At 34.8% G+C, this 21,141-nt stretch overlaps 1 protein-coding gene across 6 annotated transcripts in view; it reads left to right on the plus strand.

The window, feature by feature from the left end:
- The window catches only part of LOC148236248 (uncharacterized), an 82,484-nt gene that overhangs the window by 17,197 nt on the left and 44,146 nt on the right, over positions 1-21,141 (plus strand). The window contains exons 1-3 of one of the 6 annotated variants that reach the window (XM_088183842.1): positions 3,126-3,213; positions 3,425-3,518; positions 3,607-3,808. The exons of 1 other annotated variant lie outside the window; for it this stretch is intronic. The gene's annotated coding sequence lies outside the window, so the exon portion shown is untranslated. Of the gene's footprint in view, positions 1-3,125; positions 3,299-3,424; positions 3,809-21,141 lie in introns of those variants that run through there. 4 more of the 6 variants (XM_088183843.1, XM_088183841.1, XM_088183840.1 and 1 more) reach the window with 4 other exon arrangements.

Here is a 21,141-nt window from a genome sequence, read left to right on the forward strand (position 1 = left end):
AGTTGATTTACATTCTGACTATTTCATTTTTTTGCCTTTAGGAGTAGGGCGTTGAGTTTGTATGTATTATATATATATTTAAAACGTATAATACTGAGTGAAATTTTCTTAAAATACTTAATTGCACACAACTATTAAAGCATTTCCCCACTTCATGAGTAAAATTTTGCAAATTTAGACTAGAGTCAGGGTCATTACAGTGTTTTACTGACTGCAATTCGACTTGCTACGATTTTTTATTTTTAATCCTAGTGTTGATCAAATAAGCAATGTCCATTGTTATAAAAAGGTCGGAAATCTGGTTAAACTAATCGTATCCTTACCATGACGTATGAAAAAGTATGAGCAATTTTAATATTTTGGAGCGTATAATTAAATTAGTAATACAAACGATCAAATGTAATAATTTTCAACACACTTTTCACACCGTTGCACCAACTTGTTTATTCCGTTAAAAAATGTGCGGATTCGATACTGATCCATTTCTCTTGCCAGAACTGTATGCCTGCACTACACTCTGGAAGTTGGCCAAGGTTGGCCAAGGACGGAGAATATAGTGGGTTACTTAGGTCGTGTTCGGTTCTACCCGCTCTAAAATCTCTCGAAAGTTGTCCGAGGTTACCGAGAACGGGAGGTAAAGAGGGGGTAATTCAGTCGACTTGGTCAGCTTCGAGCGCTTCTGAACATTGTCGGCAAAAGGACCGAAGTCGGAGCTGCTCTTTCGAACGCGAGCTGTGAGATACTTCCCCTTTCGCTCTCTCGCGTGTTAAGTGCCTAGAGTGAGAGAGATAATGATATGGTGTTTCGCAAACTGAGATAGAACGAGTAACTCGGCTCAATTTCAGTATGCGCGTAGGCGTCCTATGGTCAACACGCATGTCGAGCGCTGCATCGTGGTCACGTGGTCAAGTTATAATACCAAATGCTTATCGGGGACTTCAACAGATTGTTACTGACATCTTTGACTATTTTAGGGCACCAAAAGGGATTAATTATATTTTTGATAGTATATTCTTCTAACAGATATCGTTGTTATATTTTTTTTCATATAAAATTAAATAATTAAAAAATAATCAGTGGTACTTGATTTTGTTAAATAAAAAATTAATTAAAATAGTATTTTCCTAGATCGGTTTATATAAATGTCACCATAACGAATTCATATTTAGAATCGATGGCGACAAATTCTAAGATAGTCACAGATGTGATGTTCGAATTCTGAAGTACACATCATTTTTATGCCTTATGGCATTTTGCAAAAGCCGACAAAGATTTTGCGTAAATTGAATATTTACGACCGAAAAGTTTTCACTGATATTGTATTGGCTAGTGCTCACACAAACTTTTATAATTATCGGTAGCGTAATTTTAATAATATGACAATTTAAAAATTGCGATTATTTGGCACATTTTTTGATCGCGAGAAGCCGCCGTCCATACGTCTTTCACGGCCGCCGTCCGGACGGCATATCAAATTTGCGATAGTGTGGTCGCTTACTCGAAGTTGTAGGTCTAGGCCGACTCCAGTTGTAACTTCGGTTCGGACAACTTCCAGAGAGTGTAGTGCAGGCATTAAAGAAATACGCATGTTTTCACGAATAATGGCATCAGCGCGACCCACCTTCTCATTAGTGACTGCCGTGCAACGTTTGTTGGCGTTCGTCCATTTTTAAAAAAACATTACTAACTCCTACACTAGGCATATCCATACTGTTGCAGCATTCCAATATGATATTCACTAGGTTTCACACATTCGACCGCAAAAATCTAACAATTTCTCACTGCTATCTAATAATTTATCAACAAAATAGACCGGTTAAGCCCCATTTTCACTTACAAGTGACACATCGTTACGCATAGATGTTTTACTGTTTGTTAAATGTAGGAAGGTAGTGCTTCTCTGATGAACGACACAGTAAAAATATGCTTCCTGCAGAACATGCAGGGTACATTGTGTGCAAAATTATTAAAAATAGCATTTGCAAATAATCGAGGATGCTCGACTTCGTTAGATGATACATATTTTACAAGCCGAGTTCTAAAAATAAGTACCGGAACGCTACTCCCTTTTGGGGTAATCAATATGGTTTCTGTGAACCCGAAGTCAATAAATTATCCTAGTTATTTTATTTGTTTCGTTGTAGTTGTGCAGTGTGCATCTACTGCCTTTTTACTCGGAGCGTTGTGATGCAATTCATTCCATTCTCGATGTACATTGTATTCAATGAAGCACTTTTTGAAGTATCTGATGGGCGGTGTCGACAATCCGATTCATCATACACGAACTATCTAGCTTCTCGATAAATATAGGGAGCTGGAACAATTTAAGCGAGCTGATGCACATTAAGTGTGCACCAACTATGTTTTTGTTTTGTTATTTTGCAAAATATTTCGTATGCGTTTGTAAATAAGAAAAGGCATGTAAATACTTTGCGTGTATGGAAGTGTATGTTGTAGCATATGTATGTATGTGTATAACATATTTGTATGAAGTATGCGCATAATAAAGGTCGTCGTTATGACGCATTTGGGAAACCTGTCAAGTCAATTAATAAATATTACATACAATATACAACAAAGTTAATAAATAAATGTAAAATTTATTTCAAGTAGCTGAATAATGAATTTGCTAATTGTCGGAAGTTCATATCATAATACAGAGCTTATATAAAAAAACACCTGAGTCGAGAGCGCTGTGTTATAAAACATTAACTTGAAAATGGACGCGTACAAAGCTGACAAGTTTGTTTATGGAAAATAAAATACTTCGGTAGGAGGTATATAAGCGAGAGGTGAAAATTGATGGTATCTAGCAAGATTTTCGGTGCCCCCTCCGTTCGGAAGTGATCTTTGTTGCGCAACCGGGAAACGTTCGCGTCCTCGGCGACCTTGAACCTGCGGATGGATGCACGGTGGACGCTGGGAGAAAGAAGAGGAGGCGCTTTCGCTGCGCCCCCTCGCGTCGCCATGGAGACGGCGTTGCGACGCAATAGGCCGCGACGCAATCGGTTTTGCTCTCGTTCGATCGATCGGCGCACGCGTGCGGGCGATCCTCTCGCGCCGCCGCTGAGATGGCGCTAGCGTCGCGGTCGCGCGCGGCGGGGCGGATTGCGAATAGGTCCTCCAGTGGCGTTCGGCCGCGAGCCGCGACGGAGCGTCGTCGTCGTAGTCTCTGTTACGCAACGGACTCTATAGCCATCGGCGCCCTTCCCGGTAACTGACCTTCGCCCGCGTACGGCCTAACCGGGTCAATATCGGGCCGCTCTCTTATCGCCGCGAGTTCGGGACCAATGTCAAGGTCGGAAAATGTCGCCCGCGCGACCGGCGACTATCGACCGCGATCAGCTGTTCCGCGACCTCGATCGCCGCGGCGCATGCGCACACGCACACCTTTTCACGCTTTTTTTCTCTGTCCACGTTTCAGGCGAACGACAACAACGGGAAACGTCGACGCCGCCGGCCCTCTGACGCGCCGGCGACAACCCAGTGCAACAAGTGTTTGTTTGTTTGTAACCAAAGTATATAAATACACGTCTATCTACATATATAAAATAATATAGTACGACGATATATAGTGATATAATATTTTTTCACGTTCGACCAAAGTGCAAATTGGAAATTCTGTGATTCGAAAATATAGTATTCATATAAAATAGCGTGCGGTTTTGTGCGACAGTGTTTTATTTTTGTACGTAAGACGGATTTTAGTGTGTTAGTGTGTGTGCGAGGCCGCTAGCTGAGCTGGCGGCGGTGACTTCGGATTGTCGTCGCCGAGCAGCAGCCGCTCTCCCAGCGGACGACGCCGATCGTAAGTGTATAACATCAACATCACCCGTCTGTCGATAAGTCACGGCGACCGAAATCAGGAAAGACTGCTCTTATTCAATATCCATATCTAGAAACCCCCCGTAACGTCAGCGACTGGTGGGTCGATTGATACGACTCCACAATAAGCGAGTATTAAGAATACCATATACTACCATACGATATGAACGTATATTTAAAGTTTCATCGTACTGCCAATCGTGGAATCTGCGAGAAACTGAGTACGTTATTTTTTATATAAGCTGTATTTTTTAGTATAAAATTGCGATTGTCTTCACTACGCGTGTAGGAAGTTAGTTAACCCTTTAAACGCCAGCGACTAATTTGTGAGTCAACTGTTATTTCTCTTCACGTGTAGTGTCTCTTTCTGAATATAAATGTAAAATACTGATAAATGCATTTAGTACAATAATGTGACTAATTAAAAAAAAATAATCAACAAGTGACTCACCGGTCAGTCGCTGGCGTTTAAGTGGTTAATATTTGTATGAACAACATACTTCTACGTCTCATCACGTTAAATTTCTAAACATTAAAATATTTAATTCCATTCCATTCTTTACCGTGTAATTAAATTTGATATTAAATATAAATTGCTAATTTATATGACAAATCCATGTTGGGACCTGCGTCCTTCAGTTAGGATTTTTTATGTTCATTTGTAACTCCAAATGAGATATAAGGAAAATGGTGATGCTTGTGAAAATTAAGTGAAAAAATAATATATATACTGTAAATTTCTGACAAAAACTCAACTCTTTTTTGTATGTATAACTCCTCTTTATATATGTTTAGTGCATATTACCCATAGTTTTAAATCTCGAGAGTGTCAAACGTCCTCTTCAATACGATGTTTTTATATTGAATATTAAATACGGTGAAACGTTGACTTACCAGTATTTCGGGATACGAGCAATTTATTTTTAAATTCGTCTCGACTTACGAGCAATGTCTCGAGATACGAGTATTAAAAATCAAAATAAAAATCTTTGTCATTAATTTAATTTAAAATAGTATGTATTTGCCATTTCAATTTCCATTGACTTCTTACCGAATGGATTTTTTTATCTCTGCGAAAAAAATATGAAACATGTTAGGAAACAACAGTAAAAAATATATTTGACTATTACTTAAAATTTTATTGCCAAAAATATATTAGGCCATTTTTGGCACTATGCATTTAAAGAAATACAATTTAAATACAACGAATTAAAAAATGAAAACAAAAACTTTCTAATATATTTGCTTTATAGTATATCTGCAGTACCCATTGATTATTTTTCACACATGGTGAATCATCGTCAGTAGTAAATATATATTTTTTAAAATCAGATGGATTTTCAAGACTTGTTATTTTTGTTGGCAATGTTTCTGATCCCAACAATGCTATCCATTATATGTTATTCTTTTCTTTATTTGTATTCTTTCATTTGACCTTTTTATACTTATTGTGATTTCTTGTAATTCTAGTGAATTTTGTTCCAATTATTATTCTGATGTGGTACAGATTCTTTTATAGTTTTGCAAAAATACAAATTTCAACATCTGACAAATACTCGTCAAATATATTTTACTTTTAATTCCCACTGATTTTTATTTTCTCCATATTTAGTAAAAAATGTGTAATTATAGAAGATGTAAGTGTATTACATCAATGTAAATTACTAATATAATCGTAAAATATATTTAAAAAAAAATATTTTGTAAATTAAAATCATAATACCGTCTGTATATCTATACAGATATTCTTTATTTTTTTTTATGTATATTGACGTATTCTTAAATATACATTTATGTATATATTGGTCATCTTTGATCAGAATTTTTGTACCCTTATCGACATAGGTCAGATTTGATAAAAAAAATTGCAGTACTAGGATAAAATAATGATATGTTTAGATGCATTTTAATAGATCTCGTGTCACTAATTTTTAAATATTTCAATTCTCACCAGGAGACTTCATAATTACTGAATTTTGTATATATATATTGTATGAGTTATAACGGTTTTTGTGTACGCAATAACTTCCATCTTGTTCAGTTCTAGTTCAAATTTAAATGATGTTACATATTGTATGTATTATAGAGGAATGCCTTAAATACATCGGCATATTAATATAAATCGCAGTTGCATCGCATCGAACGTTCGTTACCAAGCGTTCCCACTGGGACGGCGCCGACACGATTTTATTGCTTTTGATATGAATTTTTGACTTCTGAGAAGTGATAATTGTTTTTGCGCCCTCCTGTTGACCAAAATTTGGTTTATTTGTGCTTCATTCGACTCGACAAAGTTTTAATATGAACGATAGATAACCGAGCGTTTTGACTGCTACGGCGACGGCTCGGTTTTATTGTTTTTGATGTGGATTTTAAACAGTGACGTCATTGGGGGAACCATCCCTTGAATTTTACCAGAAAAAAATATGATTGTTAATGAAATCCAAATATTAAAAAAAGTCCACCGACTGCCCAACTTTTGCCCCCTCGCTTTGGAAAAAGCTGAAATGACGACCCTGTCTAACGAATCCAATCTAACGAGGTAGAGCATGCGATATTTAAAAACACGATTCATTCATAACTCGTGCTTTTTGGAGTCGGTCGAGTTTGCTTTTAAGTCGCTCGCATTATGTCCACTTTCACCACTCGCGTAACGTGCGATTGCTCTTTCGGGTCACCGTCGTCGTCGTCGTTCTTGTTACGAACGTTACGCGCGTTGTGTGTTGTTACGTCTGCGCGCGATTTCGCGTCGCTTGCGAGTCGCCTTTCGCTTTGCGCGAGCCAAGGCCGCGATTGTTACCTTGCATCGAGAGCTCGCTAACCAATGTTGAAAACGTAAGCTTGTGTGCTGCGATTCGCGCATAAATTCGCCTCGGAACGGATGCGAACCGTAGCCTCCGTTTCGCAACCTTCCGCGCTGCTGCTCCGCGCGCGTCATTGTATGTGCGTTTCCACGCTGACCAAGTTGCGAAATTCAATTATTATGCCTCGAGGCGACCGAGCGACGGATGCAGAAAAAACGATGAAATTTTTTCAATAAAACAGTTTCGCACGCGAAATTCACCCTCCCCCCACCCTCTCTCCGCAGTTCATCAAGTTTAAATATTAGCTTTGCATTTGAAGGTAGACCATCCCAAATTGTGTTACCTTTGATCAGACATATTAAACTCGTTTTACACTACGTGATGCATGTTTGGTAACTATTGAAATTTATTTGGCCGTGTCGTGAGCAATTTTATTAAAAAAAGTTAAAGTTCTTAGTCAGGATTTTCAGTTTGAAGCCATATTTTGGAATCGAATTTTCACCTGTGACCTCATTGAGTTCGTCCTTATGTTTGACTCCTCATAATAGCATACATATGTATATAGATTTTCAGTGTAAATAGGTTAGATCCATAACTGTAAATTATAAAGAAAGGATGAAAAACTGTTGTTTAATTAATTTAAATTGATTGACAATTTTTTCTTAAGCATTTTGCAGTGATTTTCGGTGAAAATGGTGTGATTACTTGCTGTTTTGGAGTGACATTAAGTAATTTTCAACCGATAATGGAACTAGTCAATTTACAACTTATATGGCCATTGATATTACTCTAATGAGCTTTAGCTCATTGTAGAACAATTCATATAAAACATTTACGACCTATCATAATGGTTTTTATTTTTAATTACTAAAATATTTCAGTGACATTTTTAAAAGTTGCAGCAGATCGCTGTTACTAATCGAATTGGGGTTGAGTAAACCTGCCTCAATAATGCGACTTCATATATTGGAGCGAACGTTACATTGTTGCAAATCGTATAAAAATAATTAACAGAAATTATTGTGATACCGATTGTTGCTGGTATTCCAAGATCTCAAATTTGACACTTTATGTATCTCGTCAGGTGGGTCATTAACCCTTTGACCGCGGTTGGTAATTTTGCACTTAGGTAATATGTGGGGGAGGGGCACGTATTTATTCCATAAATTCTGTAACCTCTTAACCGGGCATGACGCATAATGACGTAATGTTTATTTCGTACATGACGTAAAAAGTCGTCATTGAATTTTAGTGTTTTCAACGGAAGGGACAAATTTTGTCGTACCTTTTATTATATCATCAAAATGATCATTGCGTGTCCGTTCTGTGACTGATTTTTGACGTCCTGAATTCAGAATTTAATTTTTAAATTTGCCAATATTAACTGCCCGTTTAGAATGAAGCATTTTTAATCACGTAATTAGAAACTGCCCGATGAAGGGGTTAAATATTATAATTGAATTAAAAAAGTGATTTTCAGCCTTAACCTTTTAGGCCGGCCGCACATGCACGGTTTCTTGATTAGGTTTCCGCATCAGGAATTCAGATTCGAAAACCTGAATGCACGCATTTCATACATAACTTTATACATGACGCACACCATGTAAATTTTGTATGAAATGCGTGCATTTGGGTTTCCGAATATGAATTCCTGATGCGGAAACCTAATCAGGAAACCGTGCATGTGCGACCGGCCTTAATGCCAGAGAGCTGAAAAATCGGCCCACGCTACTCAAGCAGGCCATGCACTTTTAAAACCAAATTTATACATATTCGATTTTTTTTTATTCAATTGTAATATGTAAGCTTCTTGTAATAGGATGCCAGATGAAGCAAAACAATAGCCGGTATCGCAGAGATGCATACATATATTTAACTAATTTACACATTCTAGTCGCCATTTAGATATTTTACCCAAAACGGATGTTTAATATTTTTACAAATTATATGCATTACCTCGCTAGTAGTATTATATCATTATTTCATTAAAATATAACCACTAACGTTTTATTTTATATTATTATTTTAATCAAATTGTAGCTAATAAAAAAATTATAAACATAAAAATGGTTATAAATTAGTAACACATTTAGTATATGTAATTAGTATATTTGTAAAATTATTTATATTATTAAAGTGAACGACTTCAGATATAAAATGCTGTGCAAAATTTAGGCAAATTTAAAAAAAATCTGTTACTTTGTAAAATGATAAAATGGCTATTTTTTCTTTCATCTACTAACAATAGATTAAACTAGATAATAGAACTAAATTTTCAAAACAAATAAAATGTGTTGAGATGTATACTTCAAACTTGGTTTTATTTGTTTTTAATTTTTTGATTATATTTTTTATTGTTCTATTTTTTTTAAATATGGATATTATTTTATTTTATTATTATACAAATCGTAGCGAGCATACGTTTTTTTTAATTTTTAAAACATACAAGGATTTTTATTAAATTTGAATTTTTCTATAAAAAAACGCTTGATATTTTTCGAATATGTAAGACAAAATCATATGACATTAATAGTGTTAAATTATATAAAATAACAATATTAAAAGAAGGTTCATGACACCGTTAGGTTCCTAATGCATACTGGCGATTTTCTTTAATGGATCTATAGATGCCGTCCGCGGTCAAAGATTTGCATGTCTAAATATATATACTATTTGTGATGAAATGCTAGTTAGGAAATGTGAGAAAGAGTGGATTAATATTTAAGTAGTATTGCTCTAGTTAAAATGTGACTATTTGCGTTAATTAATAAGCACTTGGTAAAACTGCAGGATACGTCACAGACAGATTGTCGACAGCATGACCATATTTGAACTATCTTCAGTATAGGCAAACAGCATGACAGCGCCACTTCTCTAGGCACGTTGTTGTTTATTTTCCTCGCATTTTCCACTCCTGTTTTACTTTTAAGCTCATGATTCATTAAGGAACTTGATATAATAGTTAAAATCGCATTTCTTTTGGTACGATATACTTTAATTTGCATATCGATTAATTTCACGTGAATTAGTTTCAATCTAAATATTTTATTTATTAAACATTTAATGATCATCTTGTGTTGTAAAATCCATCAACGATGAAGGTACTGAATGTTCAATTTAATTACTTTTAATCCTTGTATAGCCATCCGTTTTTGTAAAGAAGGCGCGTTTTAAATATTTTGTGTTTTATTATCCAGAGTTTTATGAGATGTCGTTGTAAATTCAATATGTCAAAAATATTTTTCTCTCCTTTTATTACACAATAGATTTCATTTCGTTGCACAAAGCCGGTTGAAAATAATCACATAAAAACTTATGGTAGTAAGATCGTAAATATGTCAATCGAGAGTCGGATTTAAAATGTTTATACTCCCACGCTTTATTGGAGAATAAATATGCTATTTAAAATAACCAAATTTAACTTTTCTTTATCGTTTCAATTATTTCCCTATGTTGGTACTAGATTTAAAATTGGCATTGTAGTTATGCTACCTCGAAGTTGGATTTACATACACATATTAGTCGTTTCGAGAGCAATTGTTAGCCTTGAAAATACTTACGAAAACGATACACACCGGCCGTTGAATAGTAAACCAGCTAGCCGCGGTTTATCCCAGCGGTTACTTCACTAAAATAGCTTCTGCAGTTATTTAAATCGCTGTACATAATGCGTATAATAAAATTACCATATTTATTAAAATAATAACACATTTCGTTATGAGTTAGCCTAATTTGAGTTCGTTCGAAATACATGTGTATTTAAAATCGATTGCATGTTGAGTACCGCTGATCTAACCGAATAAACACAAGGTAATGCTCTAAAGCACGTGTGAAGAATTGATAATTTTTGACGTTTTAACATTGTGAATGTATGTACAGGTTTCCCCAATGTCATACACGAAAAATTACGAATGTGTGTTCATATAATTCAGATTCTTGTAATTTATTTAGCTCGTTTTGCTGATTTGACCGTTTCGCCTTATAGAAAATTGTTATTTGCTTTATTTCCTTGGCCGACTGCCCACAATTATCAACTTCCACACTCTCGTGTGCGAATAATTGTATGTTACGTCTTCTATGGACAAAAGTGAGTCTCTTTTCGATGTCAGCTAGTAAAATTGTATGTACAATTATGTTCGTGTACATAAGCAGCGGTCAATGGAAGGGTTGGCAAGTCTGATGCATCTATTTCAGCAGCTTATCGTCTGCTATGTTTTCACGTTGACGTCACATCACGAAAGTTTGCGAATATCATGCGCTTTCCTCAAGGAAAGCTGTTCATATATGGCTTGCTAATGCTCGTGTTTTATTTATTTAGAGCAGAGTCAACCTTGTCGCTGCATACACAGATATGTAATAAATGCAACGTTATTTTTAGCAATAACGCCCCAATATGCGAACTCGATCAAAGTTTTTTTTACGCTTTTTGCTTCGATTTAAACCGGCCAGTTGAGTGTCGCGGTTTCATAACAGCGCCTTATATTCTAGCCGTCGAGTCTATCTAGATATTGACCTCGTTTCCGTTGCTGCATGCCTTTTATTATTTTGTTCTTCGCCCAGTTTCGATCGAATGTCATTGTCAAAATCGTAGTAGAGCCGGGGCAAATACTGGCGCGAGTCCACGTCGAGTGCATATAGTGCACATTCATTATCTTGAGTTAGAGAGATAACTATATGTATGCACAAGAAGCAGTGGTGCCCGTTTTTTTACTACACTGCAAAACAAGATTGCGGCAGCGTTCGCATAATGCATTAATTATCTTTACTCACTTATTATAACTATGTAAACCACTTTTTCTATGTTTCAATGTTTTATTTCAATTCTCGGACGCGATCGTAATATTGGCAATGTAGTGAAAACATTGTTAATTTGGAAAACACGCGTGATTTGTATGTTTGTTATGCATGTGACGTTTGCAAGAAAGTTTCGATTTTTTGTGTGTACGTCTGGTGCCGGTGTTATGAGCACCATTTGTATCCGTTTGAATAATTCACACGGAAAGATGAGCAAGAATTACATTATGCGCGCAATTATACAATAATTATGCGCTGTTATTGTATCATTGTTTATTGAATAACTTAGATCGCTATGTAATCGAATAATGAATCTTAAATCGAGTTTTAAAGAATGTACGAATGTAGGAACAATGTTTTTTCTTTGGATAAACTTTGCTTTGCTAAATATGTTAACTTTGCTAATTAAAATTAACTTGAAGTTGATGATTTATAAAAAATATATTTAAGCAATATATTTATGTTTTATAGCTGTGTTTAAAATGTATATTCTCTCTGAAGTGAAATTCATATTTGTACACTACTAAACTGGCTAAGCATTTTTTTTATTTAGAAAGATTCAATAAAATTTATATACTTATAGAAAAATAATCAGTTTAGTTCGTGAATACTATGCTCTATTTACGTTAACACAGTCAGTTCGAGAGCCATCCATTTCATCATTATTCATAATTTAGAAAGAGATTGCAAGTTTTGATTTACGCCCCTACTATTAGCTCTTAGCACACGATACGGATATATGTTCGATACACTTATTATTACTCGGGTTTATTTTTTGAACACATTTAAAGTTTTTTTTAATAGAGTAGTACAAATTATTCTTCATATCCACTATTAAATTACGTCATAGAACTCAAAACTTTTTGGACATTAACCATACCCAAGCTCAGATGTATTCCAAATGATTTTATAATGTAATATTTATATGTGTATATATCTTATTTACTTGTTATCAGAAAGTCAATAAAGTGGCTTAGTCATGGAAATGTTATTGTTGTTGATATAAATTTGTAAATATCTACAGGAAAGCCCTGCAAATAATATTGTTAATATTTTTTTATTATTTGATTTAATTTTTATTTACAAAAAAATAAAATGCAAAGAAATACATAATGATAATAGGTCGTGTGGATCGATTATTTTCTTAATCATCGTCGCAATTTCTATTTTTAGACATGCAAGCTCTAGATCTAAAACCCACCAAATATATGTATTACGTTGAATATGTAAAATTATATAATCAGATAATACCGTTCGACATTTTGATATCGGTCGAACCGGTGAATGTGCGGGTCAAACAGTAATAGATAAAGTTAAAAATACACAATCGTAGTGTTTTATAATATTATTGCCTAGTGGTAATGACAAACCGACCGTTGCAGCTGACTGTCGCGTGTTTGTTTACGTCGTCGGTCTTATCACAAACGAGCGTGTAGTAGTTTCAAATGGGAAATATTCCGGCACGCCTAATCTTTAGCTATAGTGTTTGTTTAGTTTTGCGCACTAACAATGTCGCGTCTTGCTCGCTACATGTACGTACATTATATTTATGTATTCTTGATATATAATTATTGCATTAAAGCCCTACAAGCGCGTAGGACGCGTTTATTTGTTTAACTTTGAGTTGTGGCGACGGTCGCGACGCGAATTAACCCGTTCGCTGCCATGTCGGCTCTCCTGAGGATTGCGTTGTATTGTTTAATAAATTGGAACATTGCCGCTTATTGGGGTTAATGCCAACAAGAGGAAAACATTGAATGGAATGAAGAATGGCGTAGTTCCTCGAGTTTTCTCAGAATCAAACTCATCTTTCCCAGAATGAACTGTTTGCTGAACATGAGGCAAAAGTGTGCTAAATCAAATCTCATTTCCTTTTCGCATACAAAATTAGTATCTATCTCGAGGAATATATGTAAATATATTTTCCTAATTTACTTGTTACGTAATAAAATTAATCAAATCTGGATTTAAAATGAAAAATAGTTTTATTTTATATTTTACAAAAGTATGTAATATAAAGGGACGTCGTTTGGGAGGGGAATTTGCCCCTTGAATTTGGACAGACAAATGCATTTAATAAAAGACTATATATATATATTAATGAAATATAAATATTAACCAGAAATTCTCGGGTTATGCCTCAAAAAATATATAAAAAACAGACTCAAACCTATTCCGAAAATATTTTTTAAAAAATGTCATTTTAGTGAAATCATATTGGAATACATTTTCACCGATATATATATATATATTTACCACTGAAAATATAATTTATCTGGCAGGTGCTAGAAAAATTATATGATTTCAACTTTTCCACACGTAGTAATATGTACATTTACGTACTTATCATTATTTATTCACATGCGATGTGTAAATTTTGTAGTGAATGTGTATTTTCCAGTGAAGTTATGTTTTCACTAGTGAAGTCCAAATTATTTTCACTAGTAAAAATATATTTCTTCTAGCGAAAATATATTTGATTGACAATTGCGAAACGTCCATTTGCTGTTTAAACTCAAGCCTAACCAAATTATAGTTCTAAAATTAATTAGTGATGTCAAAAATACAAATTAAGCCAACTCATCTCTCAGGGTAAAATAATCGGAATAAGTACAGACAGACGTCGTATCTCGCATATTACTCCATAGTTTGTCTGCACTTGGATATTACACTATGTTTCAAAAATATGATATTATTATGGACTTCTTATATGGGAGTATTGGTAAAAGTATATTCAAATCGAATTTTGGATTTTAGGAGGGCGTTCTCGAAGTCAAAAATTCACGTCAAAAGCAATAAAATTGTGTCGGCGCCGTCGCAGTGGGAGCGCTCGGAATAATCGGAAATGCCGTCCTGGTAATAAATAATCCTTCAATTAAATGTGTATTAGATTGACTTATTTAATAATATTTTGACTTCATAGAATTTTAATTACACACTTAATTACATTACAGTTAGCCATGTTAATATATTATTTGTTAAATACATATGTATCTGTATGCAGAAACATGGAGCAGGTGATCATATATAATATGAATAGTACTAAAATCAGTCTGGAAAATGCGTACGTTACAAGGTTACAACTAATCAAGTGCAGTTTGGTCACGTTCCTTGTTAAATGATATATTGCATTTAGAATATGGTCAATAACACCATTAATTGCTATCTCGATTGGTTTGATCAAAATAAGACACATCCAAAGATTTTTATTTTAGCTCTGCAATGACGCAAAACAAATCACTATTTACAGGTTTAATGGATTAATTATAATTCATTCCATTAATTTTGATTGTGTGTCATCAAATTCCAATTTACTTGTAATGTAAATAGTTGTTAACGTTCACACACATATTTTCGGCAATGTTTTGATAATTTCTTTTGTAGAAGTTAGTTCAGTTATCTGAAGTACCTCGTCATTGTTTTGTGGGTCTAGGTTGCTTGAGTGGGGGAGGGGGAGGGGGAGGGAAGTCTTCTGGCGAATTGGAATTCGGTGAAGGCGTGTCTTGTTATAATAGTAACTGGAACCTGAAGCGTTCTGAATGGTCAGCTAATATTAAAATATTTTTAAAAATGATTCTTGACTGCATAATTTATTTTCTGTAAATTTTGTGCATGACAGTAGATGATATTACTATAAATGTATATCTAAAAAAATTCAGCGTTTACCTGTTTAATTTATTCGTCAGAGTTTCCAGTAATAATAATAGCTCATTACGTTACTCGGATGTTATATTTGAGTTATTTTCAACTTTTGAAGTTACGTGTTATACACCTTTGTAAGAAACTAGCAATTTCGCCGGCTCACTCATGCTACTTGCTGGCCCAATAATTCAATTATGCAAAACGCTCAAGTCGTTTCGTTTAGCGTGCGTTTAATTTTCGCCTTGTTTAAAAGGGGAGCCGTTCGATTTCGCTCTACGATAAGCTAAATAACATAATAACACGTTACAAATTACTCGTGTGGGGTTAACGTTCCCTTTCGGCGCTCTTTTCCTCTGCAAGGACTTTGTCATTCTTCCACCTTGGCGACACCTGCGTCGGTGGTTATGTAACGCAACGTCGCTAATCATTTTACGCCATTTAATTGGCGAGTGCGCAGAGAAAGGGCAGGGTCGGCGATCGGCAAGTTCGGTTGTTGTGCCCCAGCGCCTATAAATACAACGAGCGAACGCAGAGACCGTCAACCCCGAGCCGCGGGCGGGGTGGGTGTGCGCGCATGTGCGCCGCGAGAAGATCGTTTGAAGGTTGGTGAATTGGGCGAGATGTTTGTATGATATAAGAAGGGGTGGGTGGGTGTGTAAGGTAAGGGCGGTCGGCGAACTTTGACCTTGGCCTTTGCAACCCCGGCGGCTCCGGTCGGTCGATACGCACCCCCGCCTGCCCGGCATCGGCCCCTCGTGTTCCGCCCTCCGCGCCCGTGCTCGGGCTCCTGGGAAGTCCTGGAGGAGCTGAGGCTGTCGCCTCCAAGCGAGTGAGTCAACGCACTCGCCGAGGGGGCGGCGGCCCGCCTCACCTCGCGACTCTTCCTCCTCGAATAAACAATCGCATCGATTGTCCCGCGGCGACGTCACCGACAAACTTTGTTTGTTGTGGATTTTCGACGTCTGGAAGAAGGATTGTTGTTCTTTCATCAGAGGACTTAACAAGATATTTATATTATATAAACTCTGAATCTTCTAAGAATTGTATTTGACTCTGCATAATATATCTATGAATTCTCAAAACATCATTTACAATGAATTAAGCTCTAGAATTTTAAGTTTATTTAGGCTTACCATATCTGACGTTTTAAGCTAGTAATGATTTAGGAAAAGATTTTAATTAGAAAATACATATAATGGAACCTCGGGTTTCGAACAAAAATTCCGACGAAAAATAGTCACGGTTTTGAGAACAAAATTTTGGTTTACGAACATATCCAGTTTGATAAATACAAATGAGGCCAATCCATTCCTTGTCTACCACGCTGAGAATCCGGGAGTATTTAACCGTCCTAATGCCACGCGCCACATGAGGGGTTCAGTCATTACGTAATGCCAAAGCCTCATATGAGGCACTAACAGAATCTGCTACTTACGCTATGAAATAATTTACAACACTATTATTTAGGTATATAGTAATCTTTGGAGAAAAATTTAAAATTATTACCGCTTGAATAGCTGTCTTAAAAATGGCTAAAATCAATGTTTTTAACATCGCCAGGGCCGCCACTAGCCGTTTGCGCCTTTGTAATATATGGTGTTTTTTATAGGTATAGAACTTTAAAATAAAATGAAACACAAAAATCGTGGTAATGGCCATGGTATTGGCGCTATTGGAGAGATAATTTTATGCCATTAGTGTTTAAATATGATTTTGCCGCGGCTAGCTCTAATAAAGCGCAATGGAAGTCCAATTTTCGACCACTTTTTCGAGCAGCTAGGGCCGTATATCGGCAATAAAGCGGCGAATATTGACTTCCAAGTCGTACATCGTCTTTGGTTTATCGGCGTAGACGAGCTACTTCGCATATGGCCACAGAAAATAATCAAAAGGTGTTCAATCACACGATCTTGGAGGCCAATTCACAGGCCCATTACGCGAAATTATGCGCTCATCAAATGTTTCTTTCAATAAATTGATTGTAGCGCGCGTTGTGTGGCATGTTGCACCTTCTTCTGGAAACCAAAACTCTTCCACATTAATGCCATTCAATTGGAGAACGAAAAAGTCTAATCATGGATCTATAGCGCTCTCCATTGACTGTAACATTTTGGCCGGCATAATTTTTGTAGAAGTATGGAGTGTAATGTAACGGCGTTTCAATAATCGCTTTTAGATTTTCTTCACTCCAAATGCGGCAATTTTGCTTGTTGACGTAGCTATACAACCAAAAATGAGCCTCATCGCTGAAGACAATTTTATAGTGAAAATAAAGATCAAGAGCAATCTCGTTTTTGGCTCGTTCATCGATCATTGTTTTGTTGTTACAACCCTAGCACTTGGATTTTAAACAGCTACAAATGGTGTCCAAATGCACCGGAAACAATACTCAAAGGCTCCTTTTGGGCTATAAGAATCCTTGATAAATCACTTGACATATTTTTTAAATTCTAGAAATAGCCCGCATTGGGGTCGTGCACTACGAAATATACAGTGATATGTAAATGGTTAAGAAATATATTTAGATGACAAGTAAATTATGTGTTATGTGAAGGACTTAATAGTAAATTTTCATTGAGTGGATTCATACATATCTCATTTGCCTTTGCCCTTTCTTCCAGACTTGAATAACTAGTTGCGGAGTATGGATTTATTACTGTGAACTTCCTGTCTTTTAATCTTACATATAGAACAGCGAATAATTTGAAACTTAAAAAACTATCCCCACGAATGTTGTATTTTTTTTTAGATTAATTAGGACTGAAGTTTTATTTTTTTGATTAGGATTTCAGTCATGAAGTACTGTTGTGAATGGGGGTTCAAAATATATGAATATGGGGGAATAATTGTTTTGGTTTACCAACAATTCAGGTTCGTAACCCGATGCTCCACTGTATATTGGTCATAATCAAAATCATTATAAAAACGTGTCTGCTTGATCTTGGATATAAGGATATCACTATTTAACCATTTATTTTAGTATTTTACGTGAATTTTGTATTTAATATATAAATATTGTTCCAGCAAGTCCTTGAATACAATTAGTATTTATTCATATCTAAAGAAATTATTTCTTGGAGGGAAGTGATTTTGCATTTAACCCTATTTATTATATTTATTTTGGAGTTCATGACTAGTGTATTTTTGCTTCTTCTGTGTAGTAATCCCTTTGTTACTTATCATCTTACCAACAGGAAAATCGAATAAAATAAAATTTGATCGAACGATTACCAGTCGACGATACCATAATTGGCAATCTCCCAACACGAGGTCATGTACATCTTTTTTTCGATGTCAGGTTTTGAACCTTCCATATATTCCGTCAACAAAGCCATGATTTATACTATATTAATATTAACACCTTATGTACATTTTAACGAATTGTATTATTTAATTAAATTTTAATGAACAATTGATCCAACGCTGTATCATTAATGATAATTCAAGATGTATTATTTACCACGAAGCTGATCAATGAACAATGGTGAATCAGTTATGATTAAAATTATTAATTGAGGCCAATTTAAATGAGCAATGTATAAAATAACTTCCATAAAATGAATTGTTTGTGCATTACTGTTACGTCAGTCTGCAACGAATCCTTTTCCGAAGGAAAAATCGTAAGATTTACCTTACATAAATGCACAAATAAATAGTTTTATGGAACAAAGTATTTATTTCAATGCACATATCTCTTAAAATAATTCCCTGTTAAATCGCACAAGTTGTCTCGGTAATCTTTCAAGGTTTTGCTATTATTGTGCATGTCTACTTAAAAAATAATTATATGAACAATTAAAATTCAATACATAACAAACTACGATTTAATGTCTTCGCCCGTGTATATTTCTCCGAAATTGTTTCGAATTACACAGCTTTTTTTACGATCGATTAGCTTTCGGAATGGCGAATCTATTATATATCTATCTATGAGCGAAAAACACTATTTTGCTCTTATTTTAAGCCGCAAAGATGCGCTCCGGGAGCAATAAAAACGCTGCTGCAGCACTTACGTGTGTAAAAATACGCCGTTTCATTGAAACGTTATGTAGAGATACGTAATGAAATTTGCGCACATGGATAGGATGTTTGCTCAGCATTTGCTCTTCATAAAATATTGTATATTGGATGAAAATATCAATTAAACGATGCAATTAAATGTTAAGTAACTAATTAATTTTGACCTAACAATATAATTATACTTAAATTATATTATGCAAACAGCTTGAGAAACCGGGAAACCTTATACATATACGTCTTGGTTTTTATGTATTAAGTTATTCTCACGTCATTTAGTATAAATTAAAATTTGATGTGCTGATATAGAGAAATCAGAATAGATGGTCTATTTATTTTACTTTTATTATATAAATAACATTTGTGATTAAGAAAATATGATTTCAAGTAAAAAAATTGCAACTAGGTGTTAATAATACGATCTATAACAAATGGTAACAAAGTAACCTTGTAGTTAATAATGCGATATCATTAGGCTGTACATATGTTGTATGTATTTATATAGAAGTGTTAAATATTTTCATATATTCATTTACAAAATATAATTAATTTTTATTGTAGTAGATTTCATATCTAGTTTAAAGCATTGTCTACTTCTCTCGTATACCCAGACGTTTTGCTTTGATTTATTTTTTTTATTTTTAGAAATTTATATTTTTATGGAAATAAAATAATGATTGCAAGCATTGATAATATTAGATTCGACTTGAATTATAGTATTGACAATTAATTAAAAAGTGACATCCAGTAAACATATACATACATGTTTCATTTCTACGATTTCGAATAAGATGAGATAAATAAACTAATCTAACCGTCTCATGGGGGTGGACCGGGGACGAAATTTTACCTATTTCCACGTAAATATTTATAAACGTTCACGTTGATCGCTCGCTTTAATTGTCTTAGTCTAAATATAGACTTACCGAGGTAACTCGGTGCTCTTTTACGAGTGAAACGCCGCAATTAATACTACGCTTTTTAATTGGATCAAATAATTTTATATGCTAGACGACGTACATACATACACATACTGTGTGTTGATACTATAAATCTATTTTTCCCCTTGCCTGATTTTTAATTAAAAGTAACTTTTATGAGCGTTAATTCCTGTGTTTATATGTTCAACAATTCAAGTTGTCTGGCGTTATAAAAAAACCGTTGCAGAGTCTGGTTTAAAGTTGGAATTAAAATTTTAAAAGGGTGCGATGTGTGAATTATTAAAAATCTCTTTGTGTCTTTAATAGTGTCTGCGTAGTTTGCGGTTTTTCCACTTAAAGAAACGTCACTTAATTACTCCTTGGTTAAATTAACGTACCAACTTTGTAGTTCAACATTTTTAATTAATTAAATAGTAAATGTATTGTACACCCATACCTCGCTTTACGGCCTAGATACGTTCCACGAAACTTGGCCGCAAATCGAAAAGCCGTATAACGAATCAATTATTCTAATACAAATTCATACAAATTCAATGGGATCGGTTCCAAATTTGTTAAATATGTAACATGGTTTATCATTTAAAATGCATTTTATCTTTTTATTTCATTTAAATCAAAAGTACATACATAACAAGTACATACATTTGTACATAAAATAATAACAGACTCCAAAAACCAACAATAATCCATAAACAAAAATGAAACTACTTCATGTTACATAAAATATGTGTATGAATACATACATACTTTTTTTTAAATGGCTTTAATCTGAAGACGATGAAGAAATGGTAACCTGCAGATCACTGTCGTTCTCATTTTTCGCTGGTAAGGATGGGCCTGGCTTAAAAAAATTGTCCAACGTTGTTTGTCTTGCCTTTTTGTCTCTTTCGTTCTTCAGTGATTAATAACAGCTAATGGCTGAGTTAATTCCTCGAGAAACTTTAGCGCTACGTTCGACGTCAGGATCGTTTTTAAGGAAGATGTTTATTCCTTGTTCGAAATAGGAAAAAGCTTTTGACAATTTTTTTGATGTTAGCTGTTTGAATACAACAGACTCTGTCTCTTCATCAAATGCCGGTTCTGCTTGCAACTGAATGAGTTCCTTATATGAAACGGGT

Source organism: Plectrocnemia conspersa, unplaced genomic scaffold, assembly GCF_051122295.1.
Source record: "Plectrocnemia conspersa isolate PC_06_02 unplaced genomic scaffold, ASM5112229v1 ptg000004l, whole genome shotgun sequence".
Lineage (NCBI taxonomy): Eukaryota > Metazoa > Arthropoda > Insecta > Trichoptera > Polycentropodidae > Plectrocnemia > Plectrocnemia conspersa.